At 41.5% G+C, this 17550-nt stretch overlaps 1 pseudogene; it reads left to right on the forward strand.

Annotated features, from left to right (window-relative positions):
• Nucleotides 1–425: 425 nt before the first annotated feature.
• The window catches only part of LOC115787854 (major histocompatibility complex class I-related gene protein-like), a 41117-nt pseudogene continuing 23992 nt past the window's right edge, over nucleotides 426–17550 (forward strand).

Genomic DNA, 17550 nt, shown 5'->3' on the forward strand with positions numbered 1-17550 from the left:
ACATGGGTTCACGCACATGATCAATAGAGGGTCATAACCACCTCCAGGGGACTACGCCCACAGGGGTTTAAATACCTGGGTCTCTCCACCATTTGGTTGAGAACTGAAGAAGCCTTTCGGATGAGAGGTGAAACGTCTTCAAGAAACAAAAAGAAGTCCAGTCGCCTTTTTCAAGCTCCAGAGACAAGCTCTCACATTAGTCCCACACCTGCTCACTGATGTACCTGCTCGGCTTTCCTTTCAACACTGTTGTCTGCTGTAAAATGACACGTTATCTCTATACAGTGAAAAAACTGTGAAGATTAAATGGTGTTGATGCCAAGAGAAAGCGGTCTTCAGTTTATTCTCCATCTCTTAATATCGGGTGCGTTGTCTCCTGCTGCCTGTAGGTGCCCTCATTGCTCCTGCAGGTTGTATTTGAGGGCAGGAACAAATATCGTCATTCAAACTGGAGGACTTGCTGCAGCAAAGAGTTGAGGCGGTGGTGAGAGTCTGAACCTTGTACTGTTTCACATTTTCAAGCCACGTCCATCACATTTTCATGGTTTCAGCTTGAACCATAAAGGAACGATGAAGTTATTTGTGTTGCTTCTCCTCTGCCCGGGTTTATTTGCAGGTAAGAAAAACGGTTAAATCGTTAAACAGTCTCAACTTGAGCAGCATGTTTACCTTCCTGTTTCTAGGACAGGTCTTTTAGTGGGAAAAAAATAACCTCAATTTCAGTACCTATTTATTCATTTTATAAGGATATAAAACAGGATACAAACAAATCCATGTTTTATTGTGTGGATGTTTATTGGCACCGCTGCTCTTTTTCATCACCATCATAAATGATACGAAGCTGAAAAGCATAAAAACAGTAATAAGTTCTCTTTTATAAAAGTGTGAGCTCAGATTCATTTTTAAAGATTTAGGCTGATTATGTTCAATATTGTTGTAGCTCAGAAAAGGGAAAATCTGATTTTATTTGCTCACACAGGTTTATTATTAACCATCAGTCAATCAGAGTCCAGTGGAAGCAAATATGCAGTGAAGGTGGTTTCACTGAGCAGCCAATCACATGCAGTCCTGAGAGTCTGTGATCTTTGCTCGTGAAATGTCAATATTATTGTGTTGGATATTTGCACTAATTTCTCAATTTTGAATGAAGTCACTTTTATGTAAGTAACAACTTCATCCACATCTTTATCAAAATATAACCATTAAGATTTTCTTCTGTCACATTTCACCATTGATCACAAACTCTCCTCTCCTTATGTTAACAGAATTATACTGAATATCATATTTCTGATACTGTTTCTATGTTTCTATTTACTAACATCAGAAACATTGTTTGTCCCACAGCGAAACACTCACTGAAGTATTTCATCACTGCATCTTCTGGACACCCGAACATCTCAGAGTTTCAGGGTGTCGGGTTGGTTGATGGCGTCGAGGCGGGTCACTGTGACAGCAGCAACAGGATACTGGAACTGAGACAGGACTGGGTGAAGAAGATTTTAGACAAAGACCCTCGGCAGTTACACCATTACAGTTATGTGTGTTTTGAAAACCTGCCAAACTTCTTCAGAGGCGAGATTTCTAGATTGAAGCAGGAATTCGACCAATGTGGAGGTGAAGATTTCCTGTTATACCTTCTGTTAGTCAGTATAATCACCAGATATACCTCAACAAACATGATAATTGAGTAATCGCATCCTCTTCCATTAATCATATAACTAAAATACAGATTATCTGACTTGAATTAAGGTCTGAGTGTAACCCTAACCCTGAGGATTACCTGTGCCTCACAGTAAAACACAGATTAACATGGTTCATCTCTTCAGGTATCCACATTTTACAGAGGATAGATGGCTGTGAATGGGATGACAACACTGGAGAGGTGACCGGCTTAGAACGTTATGGTTATAATGGAGAAGACTTTATTGAACTTGATCTGAAGACACTGACATGGATCGCACTGAAACCAGAAGCTGCTTCTACCAAACTCAGATGGGATGCTGAGATAAATATAAATACCACTGTAGACTTCTTCACTAAGGTTTGTCCACTGTGGCTGAGCACAGTTTGGGACATTGCAAGAGGTTCCCTGCAGAGAACAGGTAGAATCACATCACCTGATGCCCTTTCGTGGATGGAGTACCCATTTTATTTCACTCCACCTCTGTTCTTTCTTCTCTTTCCCTTCTTCTCTCCAGTTCTTCCCTCAGTGTCTCTCCTCCAGAAGTCTCCCTCCTCTCCAATCAGCTGCCACGCTACAGGTTTCTACCCAGACAGAGCCGTGATGTTCTGGAGGAAAGATGGAGAGGAGATCCATGAGGGTGTGGATCATGGAGAGATCCTCCTCAATGATGATGAGACCTTCCAGATGAGTGTTGATCTCAGTGTTTCATCACTCAAACCTGAAGACTGGAGCAGATACGAGTGTGTGTTTCAGCTCTCTGGTGTCGAGGACAGCATCGTCACCAGACTGAATGAAATGGTGATCAGAACCAACTGGAGGAAAACATGATGAGAAAGGTGAGAAACAAACATCTGATTCATTTTGTTGGTATGGTGGATCGTCTACGATGTGTCAAACAACTGTGTGGTAGGCAGGAAGGAGGACCCAATACAGGATACGCTAGGCGAAGGTTAACTTAAAACCCACTTTATTTTCAAGTTGTAAACAAAAGACCGGACTGGACGGGACCAGTGGCAAAACTGCAGACAGGAAAACCAAAACACTTGACTTGAACAGAGGCAAAACCATAAATCCAGACAGGGAGCGTGCACCCACCCTAGGAAAACAATGATGAAGAAAATGACACAACAACAGGCACTGAAAACACAGGACTTAAAAACACAGGAGGATAACGAGGGGCGTGGGAACAGCTGGGAACACAGGTGACGCTAATTACTATGACAAGACCAGGGGAAGCAAAACTGCACACAACAGGCAGGGACCGGGTGACTATCAAAATAAAACAGGAAGTAAGACGATGGAACAGAGAAGCAGACCTGACACAGAATACAGGGAGAACACGAGGAACTAGAAATCACCAACTAAACCCCACAACTAAAGAAACCCAGAACAGAACAGACAAAACTAAGCAAAACAAAATACACAGGGTCAAAAGGATCCTGGACCATGACAAGATGGGATGTTTGAGGTGGAGATGTTAATGAATACATTTAGGGGAGTTTTTCAGGTGAAATACTGAGCTGCTGTAAAAAGATTAAAAGTCATGAATCTTTCTAAGTGCTGCATGTATGGTCACATCAGCAGGTCCTGGTATGGAGACCATGCTGTACGTTCCCCTCTACCAGTATGTGACAGATGTAGATTAATACAATAAGAATATATGAATACTCTTCTATAACCTGCCTCATCTGTTCATTTCATTTTTTTCCTCCTGACCAGAAAAGCCCACTAACATGGCCACCACCACCACCATCATCATCACCATCATCATCATCATTACTGTGGCTGGTGTTAATGTTTAACAAAAAAGAGAGATTCAGATGAGCTGATGCTCTGATCCAAACTGCAAAATTAATTTATTTCAGAAAAACACGCTGCACCTCCCAAGTAAACTATTTTATCTTTAGTTAACCTTTGGGTCTAAAAAGGGTTTTATTGCAGTATTTCTGAAAATACTGCATTTCCTGAGTCACCATCCGTTTTCCCAAAACTTTAAATGCAAATCTAAAAACTCAGTCACACACAGCAAGTGATAAATCTATTCAGAGACCATCTGCTACACACTACATTTAAGACACAGCATCCAGGACATGTAGTCAACAGAATGTTTTTTCCAAGTGTGAACACAAAATGCTGCCATAGTCAGAGAGACGTGGCAGTGCTGAATGTAGAGAAAAAATAAAAAAATAAAAAGCACGAGGTCTGGCCAGAGGACCTCATCCACGTCACAGGCAATGGGGACACCCCCCCCAGCCCCACAGTGTCACGGCGTCCCAAACTGTGACGTCTACAGGAGGCACTGCATGCTGATCCAGCTGTTGATGTGATCCTGTAGACCACAAAGGAATGGGAGGAGATGCCCAGTGTTGTATGGCTCCAGGTTAGCATGATGGTGGAGGAACCCCAGTTACCACTGGCTGCACAGAGGGTGACATTGCCACCCCACTGGCCAGGGACTTCCACGTGATGCATGAAAAGGGCACTCCTGCCACCAACATGTAGTCGTTGTTCAATTCTGGGAAAGGGGAGCGTGCACTTGGACGTTGCACTGTAATGAACGTCACAGTGCTTGCAGTGTGGCAGAATGTGTGCCAAATGTTGGACAGCATGAACAGTGAATGTCCTGATGATGCTGCCACAGAGAATCTGCTCAGATTGGGTTGGACCCTTTGTCCTGCTTCCCTCGTGGTCATCCCGTGGACGAGGACATGGTTTGTTTTCTCAGTCGTCCTCGTCCTTTTCTTCCTCGTCTGCCACCTCTCACACACACGCTCTCTGTGTGTGTCTGTCCATTGTAGATGCACATGTGCCACCTGCACACTGAACTGACTTTTATCCTGCTCGGTTGGTCTGTTCACATTATTTGACAAATGTGTGTTCAGATGTGAGTTGCTGTGTGTAACAGCTGACAGCAGTGTTGGAGTTGTGTTTGCATTCTGCTGCCAGTGTTTATGGTGTTGCAGCAGTGTGTTTAGTGACTGAGAATGTGTTTGCTGTTTTGCAAAAATGATGTTGCACCAGAAGTGTCTGAGCGCCAGAACTGTGTTCATGTTTGGCCAGAAGAGTGTGTGCTTTGAGAAGTTCATGTAGACTAATGTGGATTTGATTTAGGGAATGGGGTCTAGTGATTTAGTGATTGTGAAATACTGTAATGTTGCATATTAAAGCAGTCATCGATCAGTGGACTAACAGTTAGTTTCATATATATGTTTTCATACAGCTCCCGGCAGCTTCTCTGAACTTCTGACCTCTCTGAGAGCCTGAATGAGACTCACACAGCTGAGTCCAGTCAGACGAGTTTAGGGAACAGAAGATCGACGGTTCTGGCAGTGCGCTGCAACGCTGCATGAATCTGTTTTATTTGCCAATAAAAGTCTTTGAAACTTGTTGTTATGATTGTTCGTCACTATATCAAAGAATCAAGTTAAAATCTAGAATCTGAAACACCAAATGATGCCACATATAAAATTTGATAAAACCAAAATATTGTTATGACTGTATATCTCAGTGATGACATGCAGTTACGCCTGTTCAGTGGATCCATCCCGGCTGCCTCAACTTTGTTTTGGCCGTCTTAATATTATCAAATGTCTCAAAACCTCTTTAAAGTTCAGAGATGAGAAGACAGATTGTAATCGTTGGTCAACATATTCAAATTAATCTTGGTTCATGACCCAAAAACATAATCTGGTAGAAATATTTCTTTGGATCCTGACCTGTGTTTCATTCATGTTTCATTCAAATAAAAATAAAATGAGATAAATAAACACTTATGAATCTCTGCATTTGTTTTTACACTCATTTTTAAATCTGTGAATGCAGCAGCTTGTAAACTGAGGACTGATCTCAAAATAAATTTTGGTTTCAGTTATTTTCTAATTACCGTTTTTTATGATTTGTTCTGTGAAATAATTTTCAATTAAAGAGAAGTGTTAAAGCAGTTTCATTTTGTAGAAGGTGTTTATTGTTGTTGGCTTAAAATCCCTTCAGTGTTGAGCTGGTGTGTCAGCTGATGATTGATTCTGAATAACAAACTTGTGTTGTGTGAACTTAAGCTTTGATACTTTTTCATTTTTATAATTACAGTATTTCTGAACTGCAAACTCACATTTCCTGAGTCCACCACCCATTTCCCAAAAACCTTAAATACAAATCTAAAAACTCAACCTAATTCCCCCAAACTCAAGACTTTCCTGTCAAAATTGAATAATCACTGCAAAAACAGTGATCTGTGTGCAAAAACAAACACTGTGGTCAAGTCACACACACAGCAAGTAATAAATCTACTGACAAAGACCATCTGTTACACATTACATCAAATAATTTCAGACACAGCATGCAGAGCTCAACAGAAAATGTTTATTCCAAGTGTGAACACGAAACACAAAACAGATGCAGTGCCCCCACCACAGCCTGTGGAACTGTAGTAGGTGGACAAAGCTGCACCAGCAGGCAGCAATTCATTGGTCCCAGCTAAGTCTCCATTAAGGAATAAAATATCAATATTCTGGTAGGTGATCGAAAATTTGTGAAATATTGAAAAGGTCCAGGACAACTGGACCCAAAGGTCTGACGCTGGCAAGATGTTATTCGTATCATTTAGGTCCTGGATTTCTGCAGTTCTAAACATCAACAAATGCAGAAATTGAACATGAAATGGCCACACAGTGCTTACAAAAGCAGATTCATCTAAAGGATTCTGTTGATAAATCAACACACACTGAACTGTAAAACCACTTACCTCTATTTATCCATGACAAGACTGGTTCCTGATCAAATTTCAGAATGTGATGCAAACTGTTGTGCATGTGGTAAATTATATAGTTTCCAGAGCACTAAATCACAGACAGTTCAGACAGTTAATTGAAGACTATGACACAGACTACAGCGATCTAGTGATGCACAGTGAAGTAAGATGGCTGTCCCGTGGAAAGGTGCTGGAGCGGTTTCTGAGCCTCCTTCCTGAAATTTGCACTTTTTTGGACAGCAAGGAAAAATACCAGCCAAAGTTAAAGAACCCACAATGCATCATACAGCTTGCCAGCTCTTGTCGGAGACGGTCGCACTATCTCTCTCTCCCTGCCCTCCCCATCTCTCCGCTTGCTGCTTGCTGTGAGAGCGTCTTTTACACACTGTCCGAATAAGAACAAGATTGAAACATGGATCTGGCAAACTGGGCATTCTCCGTCATTGATCGAATTTTTTCCACTATGAGATCCGGGACAGGGGAGCCTGCGTGTCCGAGTGGAACAGACCCGGTTGGATACGTCATCGACTCTTGGAGCTCGTGGAGACGGTGTGCTTCTCAGCCCTTGGAGTGGAAGACGTGGAAGACGCATATATATTCGGCTTTTTGGTAGCGGTATCTTCTCTGTTTGGGCTCGGTGGATACCTGCTTTACTGGCAAATTAAGAAAATCTGGACGGCGGTTCGACATCTGCAGAGGCTGCCGACCCAGGTGGAAGGGCTGAGCAGAGCCGTACAAACTCAGACTCAAAGCCTGGTGGACCTGAGCCGCAAGATTAGCGAGCTCGCAGGCGAGAGGGGTTAGATCAGGAGATATAGTTCGGTTCTGCACAGTGAGGACAGCAATCAACGAATTTGGAATATTGGATTTTTGAATGGTTTCCCAGTAAGACTGAAGGCTGTTGGAAAAACAAGCAGCCTGTTCCAAAACAACATTTGTTATCAGGAATTCGGCTCCCCTGCCGGCCTTGGGTTGGCAACCATATCTCTCTCCAGGGCACTGTGTGCGGCTGCTCTTCCCCCACTCCGCGTTGTGATTTGTGAAGCTGGGTCTGGTGTATCACGGCCGCTGATGAAATTCCACCACTATCAGCGAACTGTTTTGGCTGGAACCTGGCATCTGGCTCCACAATGCCCCCACCTCTCGTCTCCGTCTGCATCCCCTCCTGACCTGACCTCACCTACCGCCGCTGTCCTTGCTTTACATGTGCAAATGCTTTGCTAAGGTGTTTTTTTTGGACCCTGGTATAGTGCTCTTTTTGAGCACTGTACCAGATGACTTTTTTTTTAACCTAACTTCCCCATGATGTGTTGTTTTCTCCTCCTGCCAAAGGTAGCGCTGCAAGTCGGCTGCATGACCCCAGGACACATATCCCCCCATGTGTGTTGTGTTTTGTGTATTCTTGGATGGTGTTCTGTAACTGCAATTTCCAATGTGTGAACTTGTTCACCCACATGGCAATAAACTTCATTCATTCATTCATCCTTACAGACATTACCTGTCACCTGAGCACACTCAATTTGCAACTCCAAGGGAGAGACAAGCTTCCAATCAACATGCTGAAGGCAATCAAAGCATTCCAAAACAAAATAACAACGCTGTGGATACCTGACAGAGAACTCATCCACTTCCCAAAACTCAGAGCAACAACCACAAGTGATCCAGCTCTTGAGCAGCACTTCAGGTACAGGGAATTAGTCCAACTTTTGGAGGAGCTGAAGGACAAGTTTGATTCCAGATTTGTGATGTGAATGAACATAAAGACATTTTTAATTTTATTGAAAACCCCTTCTGAGCGGAGGTATCCTCACTTATGCCCACCATCAAACAACTCTGCCCTGATAGTCGTGCCAGGCTTGAAAGTGAAATAATTGAGCTGAAAACAAATGAAATCCTCCAAATGGAACTTCAAGATGGTGTTGGTCACTTCTGGAGTTTAGTTTCTTAAGCAGACTTTCCCACTTTGAAACCACTCGTTCAGAAAGTGACGTCTTTCTTTATGAGCACATACACCTGTGAGTCAACATTTTCACACTATCAACACTATCAAGCGAAAACAGAGAAATCGGCTGACCCATGCCCATCTTGAATGCCTTGTGGTTGCAACAACAAATTACAAATACAACATGAAGAAAGTCAAGGTCATGCACCACAGCTTCCGCTCATCTCAGTACTAAGGTAAATTTGGTTTAAACAGATAATGTGTTGGCTGTGTTTCTTTTTTGTTCATTTGAGTGACTTGGTGATATTGTGGCTCTCCCCTTGACTTTGTTCTGTCAGTATGGCTCTTTTGAAAAAAATAGTGAGGATCACTGCACTAAAATATGTTATCCAGATAGATCGAGCTGTACAGATTTAACAGCTAACAGACAGCAAAACACGACTGTGCTCAGGACCAGGAAGTGATACAATACTGCAGTGAGAGCCAACACCAAGTGACAGCGCCACCAGCATAACCACATCATAATTAAACATTAAAGATAATTAAATGTTGCGTCCCGTATTGAACCGATACGAGACGCGATTTGTTCCGTATTTTTCAAAAATGTCCAATACTCATGTCTGTCACACACACATCAACACTAAATGTAACAATTAAGCACAGAATAAAATACAAGAAATACTACGGCCAACAAAATTATTGTAAATGGCGCTGCTGTCACCGTTTCCTAGCAACAGACGTCACACACCCGCACCTTTTAAAAATGTCCGCTACTACACAGACACTCTACCACGTCCCCAGAAACAAAAACATATGCAAAGATACAGACGTGAGTGGGAAGACGCACATCCATGGCTGAACAGCGTCAGTGGGGATGAGTTTAAGGCAAACTGTAACATTTGTCGGCGAGTCTGTTCAGTGGCGCATGGCGGGCTGTCTGATATAAGGCAGCATGGATCAGGAGAGCACTGCAGAAAGGTCAGAGGTCAGAAAAGGCAGGCATCAGTGTCACAGTACTTCATACCACAGTCATCTCCGGACACTGATATGGTGCAGAACATTATGTTATTATTGTTCAGTTTCCTGTTGTGCTTTAGCAGACTATTGTGGTTTGATTGTTTAGGATGTTGAGTCTGAATGATCATTAATTGAATATACAGTAGTATTAATATACATATATATGGCCACTGAAAGGACAAATTATGCCAATATATTAATAGTAAACCTCTGATTCTTGAGACTCTGGCAAAATCATGTCCCACCAAAAAACTGTAAATTCCATTGCACACTAAATGGAAAAATTCATAAAACATAACTGGGGTTAATCCAATAATTTTAGCACAAATATTATTATTTTTATTTAGTGATTTAAATGATTTTATGATATGCAGGTGCCCACAAAATCTATACAAAGTCTATAATTTTGATTTGATGAAAAACTGTTTAAAAGTCTTTTTAAAATATGAAATATCTCAGAAAAATTAAAAGTCAAAGTCAGGCTAAAAGCTAGAACGTTTTGGCAACATTTACTCTAAATTTGTGGTCACTTAAAGTTTTGGTCAACAGATTTTTATAAAAAAGCAATAAAATCAGGAAACTCCATGATTAGTTCCATTTCTGAGGGTTTTTGGGTTTTTCCTCTTTAGGTAAAAACATCCCTGGGTTCACAAAAAGAGTCCCTGCAGCAAGAACAGTTCTGCACTTTAAAGCTGCTGCTGTTGGGTCATGACATGGTTACAATTTTAACAATTATGTAAAAAGCAAACATATTTTTATAAAAGTTACACACTGCAGCTTTAAGAGTTACATTAAGTTCTCAACTTACTTAGTTCATTAGTGCACACTACACAAACAGAACAGATCAGGTGCTACTGTCATGTGGTAGACCATACAGTATACCATTTACTTGGTTAATTGTGCAGTAACTTGTGCGTAAGTTGTGGTTCATTGCACTTTGTTATATATTTGCATGTAATGTTGCCTTATTTAACAGCACTTTTTATGCAAGTCTTTCACAATAAAGTCTTCATTGCTAAAAAAGTATTCAATTTTATGTATGGTTAATTGCTTTCTTGATCACCCCTTTACAAAAATAACACAACATAAAATGTGAGTTGGGCAACTTGGGCCATGTTGGTCACGGTCCTGAGAACCCGTGGCGGGGATCCCTTATTTTCATTTGTGAAAGGTGGCAACCCTAGATAACCCTCTTCCCTCTTATCCAGTTGACATTCCCAGCTGACTACGTTATGGATTCCTGTGTGGTCTAGAAGATGACGTGCCTGGCCGTTTTGTCGATGGAGGACATGCATATTTGGTTTATTGACACTAGGATTTCTCCAAATTGGACCTGGAGATACCTGGCTTGTTGCTACAATTTGGGAAGTCTAGGCAGCTGTTGGGCCATGGGAAGGCTGCTTATGATGGGAATACAGAGAGGTACAGACTCAAATTCAGACTCAGTATATCTGGAGCTGATTCGGAGGGGTAAGATCTTGGAGACGTATCTGTTTCTGCATGGCGAATGAACAAACCAAGAAGATTCGGTGGACTGGATGTTTTGCCACTGAGAGGTGCCAGAAAGACTAAAGGCTGTCAAAATTAATCAGTATGGCCTGTACCAAAATAATTTGTGGAATCAGAAATTTGGCTCCCTGGCAGCCTTGGACTGCCGCTTATCTCATTTTTCTCCAGGATGTTTTGTAAACAGATGCTCTACGCCCCCACTGTCCTGTCTTCTGACCTGTGTGAACTGATATCCCCAGCTGATGAACATTCCACATCCTATCAGATGTGGGCCTGTTGGAATGCAACGGGCCCACCTGCTCAATGCAGCGTCTGCAAGCACACAAAAAGATCCACTTACGCTATTAAGGTCGCGTGACTTACGGTACAACCCATAGGTATACATAAATAGACGCTGCATTGGGCGCTGACTCGTACGTCAACGTCGCAGCCACATTGGATGTGGCAAAAGCAACCAACATAATATGAGAGAGATGCTGCACTCTGGTGCTGTGTGGAGTTTTACAGTCAAAATGGGATCACATGGGATTACCTTTCACAGGTAAGACTGGCGAATTGTTTTGATCATATTTGGCTATTCTAACATTTTGAAAACAGAATTTTCTTTTGTGCCTAAAAGTTTCCCAGTGTGTATCAGTGCATATTTGAATGTGAGAATGAACGCATTAACTTAAATAACTTTGTAGAAAGGCGCTTTATGAAGTTCAGTCCATTCACTTGTATCAGTCTACACTGCAGATCTGCCACATCCAATATGGTGGATGGACTGATGTGTCACAGCAACAGGCCGCCCCGCTCAGTGCAGCGTCTACATATATATGTTTATGTTACAACCCAACTTCTGCTGTGTATGGCGGTGCTTTCTTATCTGCAGCCAGGGACTCTTGGGGGTCCGGGCGATGCCAAAGCATACAAACGGACGCAGTATGAAGACTGTGCGCGCACAAACCATGGCGACAGAGGACGATTTCAGGTTTCCAAAAATCTCACCGGAGAAAGTTGTTAAATTTGTTGCTAGTTGCTTAGGGAAAAAGTCACCAGCGGGGTCTGAAAAGCCACTAAATCCACTAATAAAGTCACTAAGTTGGCAACACTGCCATGTGCTCGCTTCCTGCATGATTAACGGGTGAAGCGGAGAGAGGTGGGGCAGTGTGAAGCTATGCAGAGGCAAACGGGGAGAAGAGAAAGGCGAACTGGTGGAGCTACAAATATGATTGTAACATGACCTAGACAATATCGATATAAACAATATTGTCTCATCATATATCGCGTATGAAAATATATATCAATATTTTTTAAAAACTTGATATATCGCCCAGCCCTTTGTAATACGGTAGAAAGCTTTACTTTGAGATAGCAGTCAGGTCCTTCTGCCGCTTTCGTCAAGCGCTCTTGCTTCAAGACCAGCCCCCCCCTTGCTACTCAGCTTTCACTCTCAGTGGCTCCACTCTACATCCTGCTGCAGCTTAAAAATATATAATATATAATAAATTATTATTATTATTATGGGCTCCTCCGGGAATCGCCACCTTATCGTGGTGGAGGGGTTTGTGTGTCCCAGTGATCCCAGGAGCTATGATGCCCAGAGGCTTGGCCCCCTGGTAGGTCTCCCATGGCAAACTGGTCCTGGGTGAGGGTCCAGACAAAGAGCGGTTCAGAAGACCCCTTTGTCAGCAACAACCAGGGAACAGTTTACCCTGCCCGGGATAGGGTTACCAGGGCCCCACCCTGGAGCCAAGCCTGGGGAGGGAGCTTGAGGGAGAGCATCTGGTGGCCGGACATTTGCTCGTGGTGCCCGGCCGGGTGCAGCCTGAAGAGGTTACATGGGCCTGCCCTCCTGTAGGCCCACCACCTGCAGGAGGCGTCATAGGGGTCGGGTGCAGTGTGTGCCGGGCGGTGGCCTGTTGGCTTCATCAGGGCTTCATCAGGGCTGGCCTCCAGCTTGCAGTGGAACGGTTCGCAGCCGAATGTGAAGCATGAGAATCAGCACCTCTAAGTCTGAGGCCATGGTCCTCAGCCAGAAAAGAGTGGAGTGCTCTCTCCAGCTCAGGAGTTCTTGCCCCAAGTGGAGAAGTTCAAGTATCTCTGGGTCTTGTTCACGAGTGACGGGAGAAGGGAGCGGGGAGATTGACAGAGAGATCGGGGCTGCTTCTGCAGCGATGGACGCTGCACCGGTCTGTCGTCTGTCGTCCTCCCAGCCCCCCCCAGAAGCTCCGCCCCTGCTCATCATGCAGGTCCAGGGAAAGGGAAGGCTGAAGAGTGCTGTGCTTCATAATTTTGACGTGAACTATGAAACACGGGAAATAAATTGGATGTAGTAAAGAAAGAAAGCAGCATCACTCAAAGCTTACTTTGAGCCTCCCAAAACTTACAAAAAAGAAAAAAATCAAACATTTCAAAGCTTCTTTTGAATAATTCACGACAGTAATTCTTACAGTGGAGCCTGAACTTGAAGGCGACAAAAAAGGAAAGGAGGAATCTGAGATTTATATTATTTCAGATTTTTAGGTCCTTAATATTTTCATAGTTTCTTGTTCCGGCAGCTTTAAGGATAAAATTATGCTATTTTTGTGGTTCATTTACAGGTAAGAAAAATTTCCTGTGAGCTCCAACAGCAGCCTCATCTGAGCTTGAGCAGCATTTTTGTTTTCACTTTGAATCATATGTTTTGTTATTATTATTATTGTTTTGTGGCTTGACCACTACTCTTTCTTATCCTCTGCTGTAAGTGATATACAGTTGGAAAGGTTTGGATAATAGAGCATAAAAGCTGCACAGTTGTTTTATATCAGATTCATAAACAAGTTTAAAAACGATTTTGTCTTAATATCTTTAATACTGTTTGTAATTCAGAGCTGAAAACTGTTTTGACTTTTATTTACTGACACAATTTTTTCTGCATAGATCATTCTTGATCATTTTTATGTTGTGTTATAATGAGTGTTTTGAAATATCTTTATTGAAAATGTAAACAGTACATTCTACTCAAAGACATGAAGAAACAGAACAGTGTTTAATGGATGTTAAGTGTATTTGAGCCATAAAATGAGCCGTTATTGACAAAATCTTAAACATTCATCATGGACTTGAAGTATGTTGACCAAATAAAATCTGTGATTGTTGAACTTGGTTGGTCCTGAAGCCCAACCCTGTTTTTTCAGGTCAGTGAGCACAAGTCACGTAATTTAATATCATATTGCAGGACTTTTTCCTTCTTTACTTGGTTACAGTTGGGTCAGATTCTGAGTTGGTAGTTTTATGAATTTAATGGACTTCTTTATCAGCTATAGCAGCGCTGCAAGGCTCAGGTATTATTTCTGTAATCAGCTCAAATAAAAGCTACATTCAGCTCCTCCCTCAACAGTGGTTGCCACAGCACATATGCGCCACATCTGACCAATCTAAAAGGGGGGTTTCATGGACCCTTCTTCCACAGAAAACAGTCCCTGACTGCCGCACACTCCAGAGATTTTATCAGTGAAGGTGATTACAAAACTATAACAAATGGTAAAAGGACTAGTTCTTACATAGCACTTTTCTACGCTGTCTGAGCACTCGAAGCACTTTATACATTCACCCATTCATACAAGCACTTCTATGAGTAACTAAGCTAAGTGCTTACTGTCTAACATTCACACACATTCACACTCCGACGCTTGCATCAGAGAGCAACTTGGGGTTCAGTATCTTGCTTAAGGATACTTTGGCATGTAGCCCGGAGCAGCCAGGAATCGAGCCGCCGACCTTCTGATCAGTAGGTGACCTGCTCTACCTCCTGAGGTACAGCCACCCCGTAACAATACAACACTGTTGTAAAAAGGACAAGAAATGAATGCTGTCAGTCATTAATATGGGGATTTATTGTTAATTATTTTATTACAACACTGCCCTTTTTTTTTAAAATTAAAAAAAAAAAAAAGGGCCTCATAGGTCACAGGACTAGCTGGATCATCATGTGCAAAGATTATGGAATGAAAGATGACTATAAGCATATTTTACTCCACATGCTGACCCCTGAAAGAAGAAGATGATGTTATGGTATTGATGTTGTTCAGGCTCATTTGTGAGGAGAACAGATGCTTGAATAGGAAGGACCAGACAGGGCAACTTGTTTAAGATCACTGGACAGTTTGAGAGAAGCTTTACCAACTCGAACATTAAGGACACCGACTGTTTTAAATAGAGAGTTTGGGACAATATTCCAAATACTTTCTGGATGTTTTAGAAAGTGATTCCTCCAGTTAATGTTGATAATATGATAAATGTGGCTTAATTTTACAAATAACATTGAAAAGTCTAAGGAAGACATTTTATGTGTAGAAACAACAAAGAAGCAGCACTCTACCATAAGAGCTAAATCTTGATCAGCTGAATTTAATTTGAATGGAAGCAAATTTGGTTTCATTTTGTACAGAAACCTAACACATTAAACCTTATATTTAAACAATTTAATAATTACATTTTTTTGTGTGTTTTAATCTTGAATTATAGTTTTGTTTTCTTATTTATTTTTAAAACCAACATTATTGTTCATGAATCACAAAACTTGATTTACCAAATAGTTATTTGATAAGGTGAATTTAATTTTCTATTTAGTGTGTACATTAGATATTCTGAAACAAAGCAAGAAAAAATGTATAAACAAAAAGTACAATAAACCATTTCATAACTGTCTATGTAAAGCAGTTACACACTGTGACTGCAGTGGCTGCAAATGTCTGTTTAAAAGGTGGTCCACATGTTCAGGGCTTTTACTGTGAAAGAAAGGAACAGGAAGAGCGTTTTTTCCTACGTCCATAAACGTAACGGGATTCCAGAGTGGATCATGGCAGCCTGAACGAACAAGATCAGTAATTATTCTAAGGATAAGTACAAAGACGAGGACGAGGATGAGGATAGGATGGCTTGTTCCTGCTGCCTCTGCTTTCTTTAGTTTCGTCGTGCAAGTAAGAAACGTACACCAGAAAGCTCTGAGCGTCTCATCCGGTCTGGATCAGGGCGGAAACTTTCGCTTTCACCTCTCTCTGACCTGAATTTTATTAACTAAATTGAATTCTCGTTTTCGGGAAAACTGCGGATAAAAACGGCACTTTAAATTTATTAGAATATATATATTCACTCTGTGACAAAGGAAATTTGGACCACAGCTCTGTTTGTTTATCATATATAAATTAGTATATTAAGAGTTCTTCTAAGTGTCAATATTTATTTACCCTTTTAAAGAAGGTTCGTAAAGACTGACCCTGAAACTCGTTTACTTACATTTTATAGATGTTGGTCAGTTTACTAATTTAAAGTTGATGCTGTGCCAAACATATCTTTGTCAGAGTAAAACTAAGATGTGTGTGTGTGTGCTCCTGGCACATCACTGATCACACCTGAGCAGTCCTCTTTTACACTAATGTCCTTTGACTGCTGCTTAAATAATAATCATACTGAGTGAATCAAAGTTCTGATGCTGGATCGTTTTTAGCTTTAATGTAACATTATAAACATTGTTTGCTCCACAGTGAAACACTCACTGCAGTATCTTGTCACTGCATCCTCTGGAGTCCTGAACATCCCGGAGTTTATGGGTGTTATGCTGCTTGATGGCATTCAGATGGCTTACTGTGACAGCAACAACAGGATATTGGAATTAAGACAGGACTGGGTGAAGAAAATCTTAGAGAACAACACTCAGTTGTTTGAAATGTATACTCGGCACTGCTTTGTGATTCAGCCAAGTACCTTCGGAGCCCGAATGTCAGCTTGCAGGAGCAGTTCCAGCAAAGTGGAGGTGCAGTTTTGTTAATATACTTCCTAATGTCTTAATAATGTGAACATCCTTAAAATAATGATAAAGTGATATATTTACATATTTGTTCTTAGGTTCAGCCTTAATTTTACCTTTTGAAAGTTTCTATATCTTAATATTTTCCTGCTGGTGGCATGGACCCTGGCCTGTGAGTGAGTTAATGTTTCTTTAGGATTTTGAGAATAACCAACGTTAGAGTTTTGTTTTTCTACATATATTGTATTACTTATTCTTCGTTACCTCCCTTGTATACATTTAGTTTGTCATCTGTGCTCACTGTATGTCCTTGTATAGGTGGTGGTGTTTAGTTATTATCTGTCGAGTGGTTGCATGTTGAGATGTTTTGAAGTCTTGTTAGAAGCCCAATTATTGATTGAAGTGCATTATTTATTATGCTTTGTGAGAATCAGCACTGCAGCTGCATTTAGAGTTCGTGTTCAGATCCATATCCTGCCACACGGCCACTCCATAACAGTGTTAACAGATTATTACCATCTCTGTTTTCAGGTGTCCACATTTTACAGATGATAGAAGGATGTGAATGGGATGAAAACACCGGAGAGGCGACCGGTATTTTACGGTACGGCTATGACGGAGAAGACTTGGTTGAATTTGATCTGAAGACACTGATGTGGACCGCACTGAAGGCCGAAGCTGAAGTTACAAACAGAAGTGGGACACTGACAAAAGGAGAACACAGCACAATGAAAACCTCCTCAAAAACATTTATCCAAAGTGGCTGAAGGTGTTTTTATCCTATGGGAACAGCTCCCTGCAGAGAACAGGTAGACTCACACAGCACAATGCAGAAGTGTTTATTTTGTGTTGCATTGTCTTTCAAAAAATACAATTAT

The sequence above is a fragment of the Archocentrus centrarchus genome, chromosome 11, assembly GCF_007364275.1.
Source record: "Archocentrus centrarchus isolate MPI-CPG fArcCen1 chromosome 11, fArcCen1, whole genome shotgun sequence".
NCBI classification, from domain to species: Eukaryota; Metazoa; Chordata; class Actinopteri; order Cichliformes; family Cichlidae; genus Archocentrus; species Archocentrus centrarchus.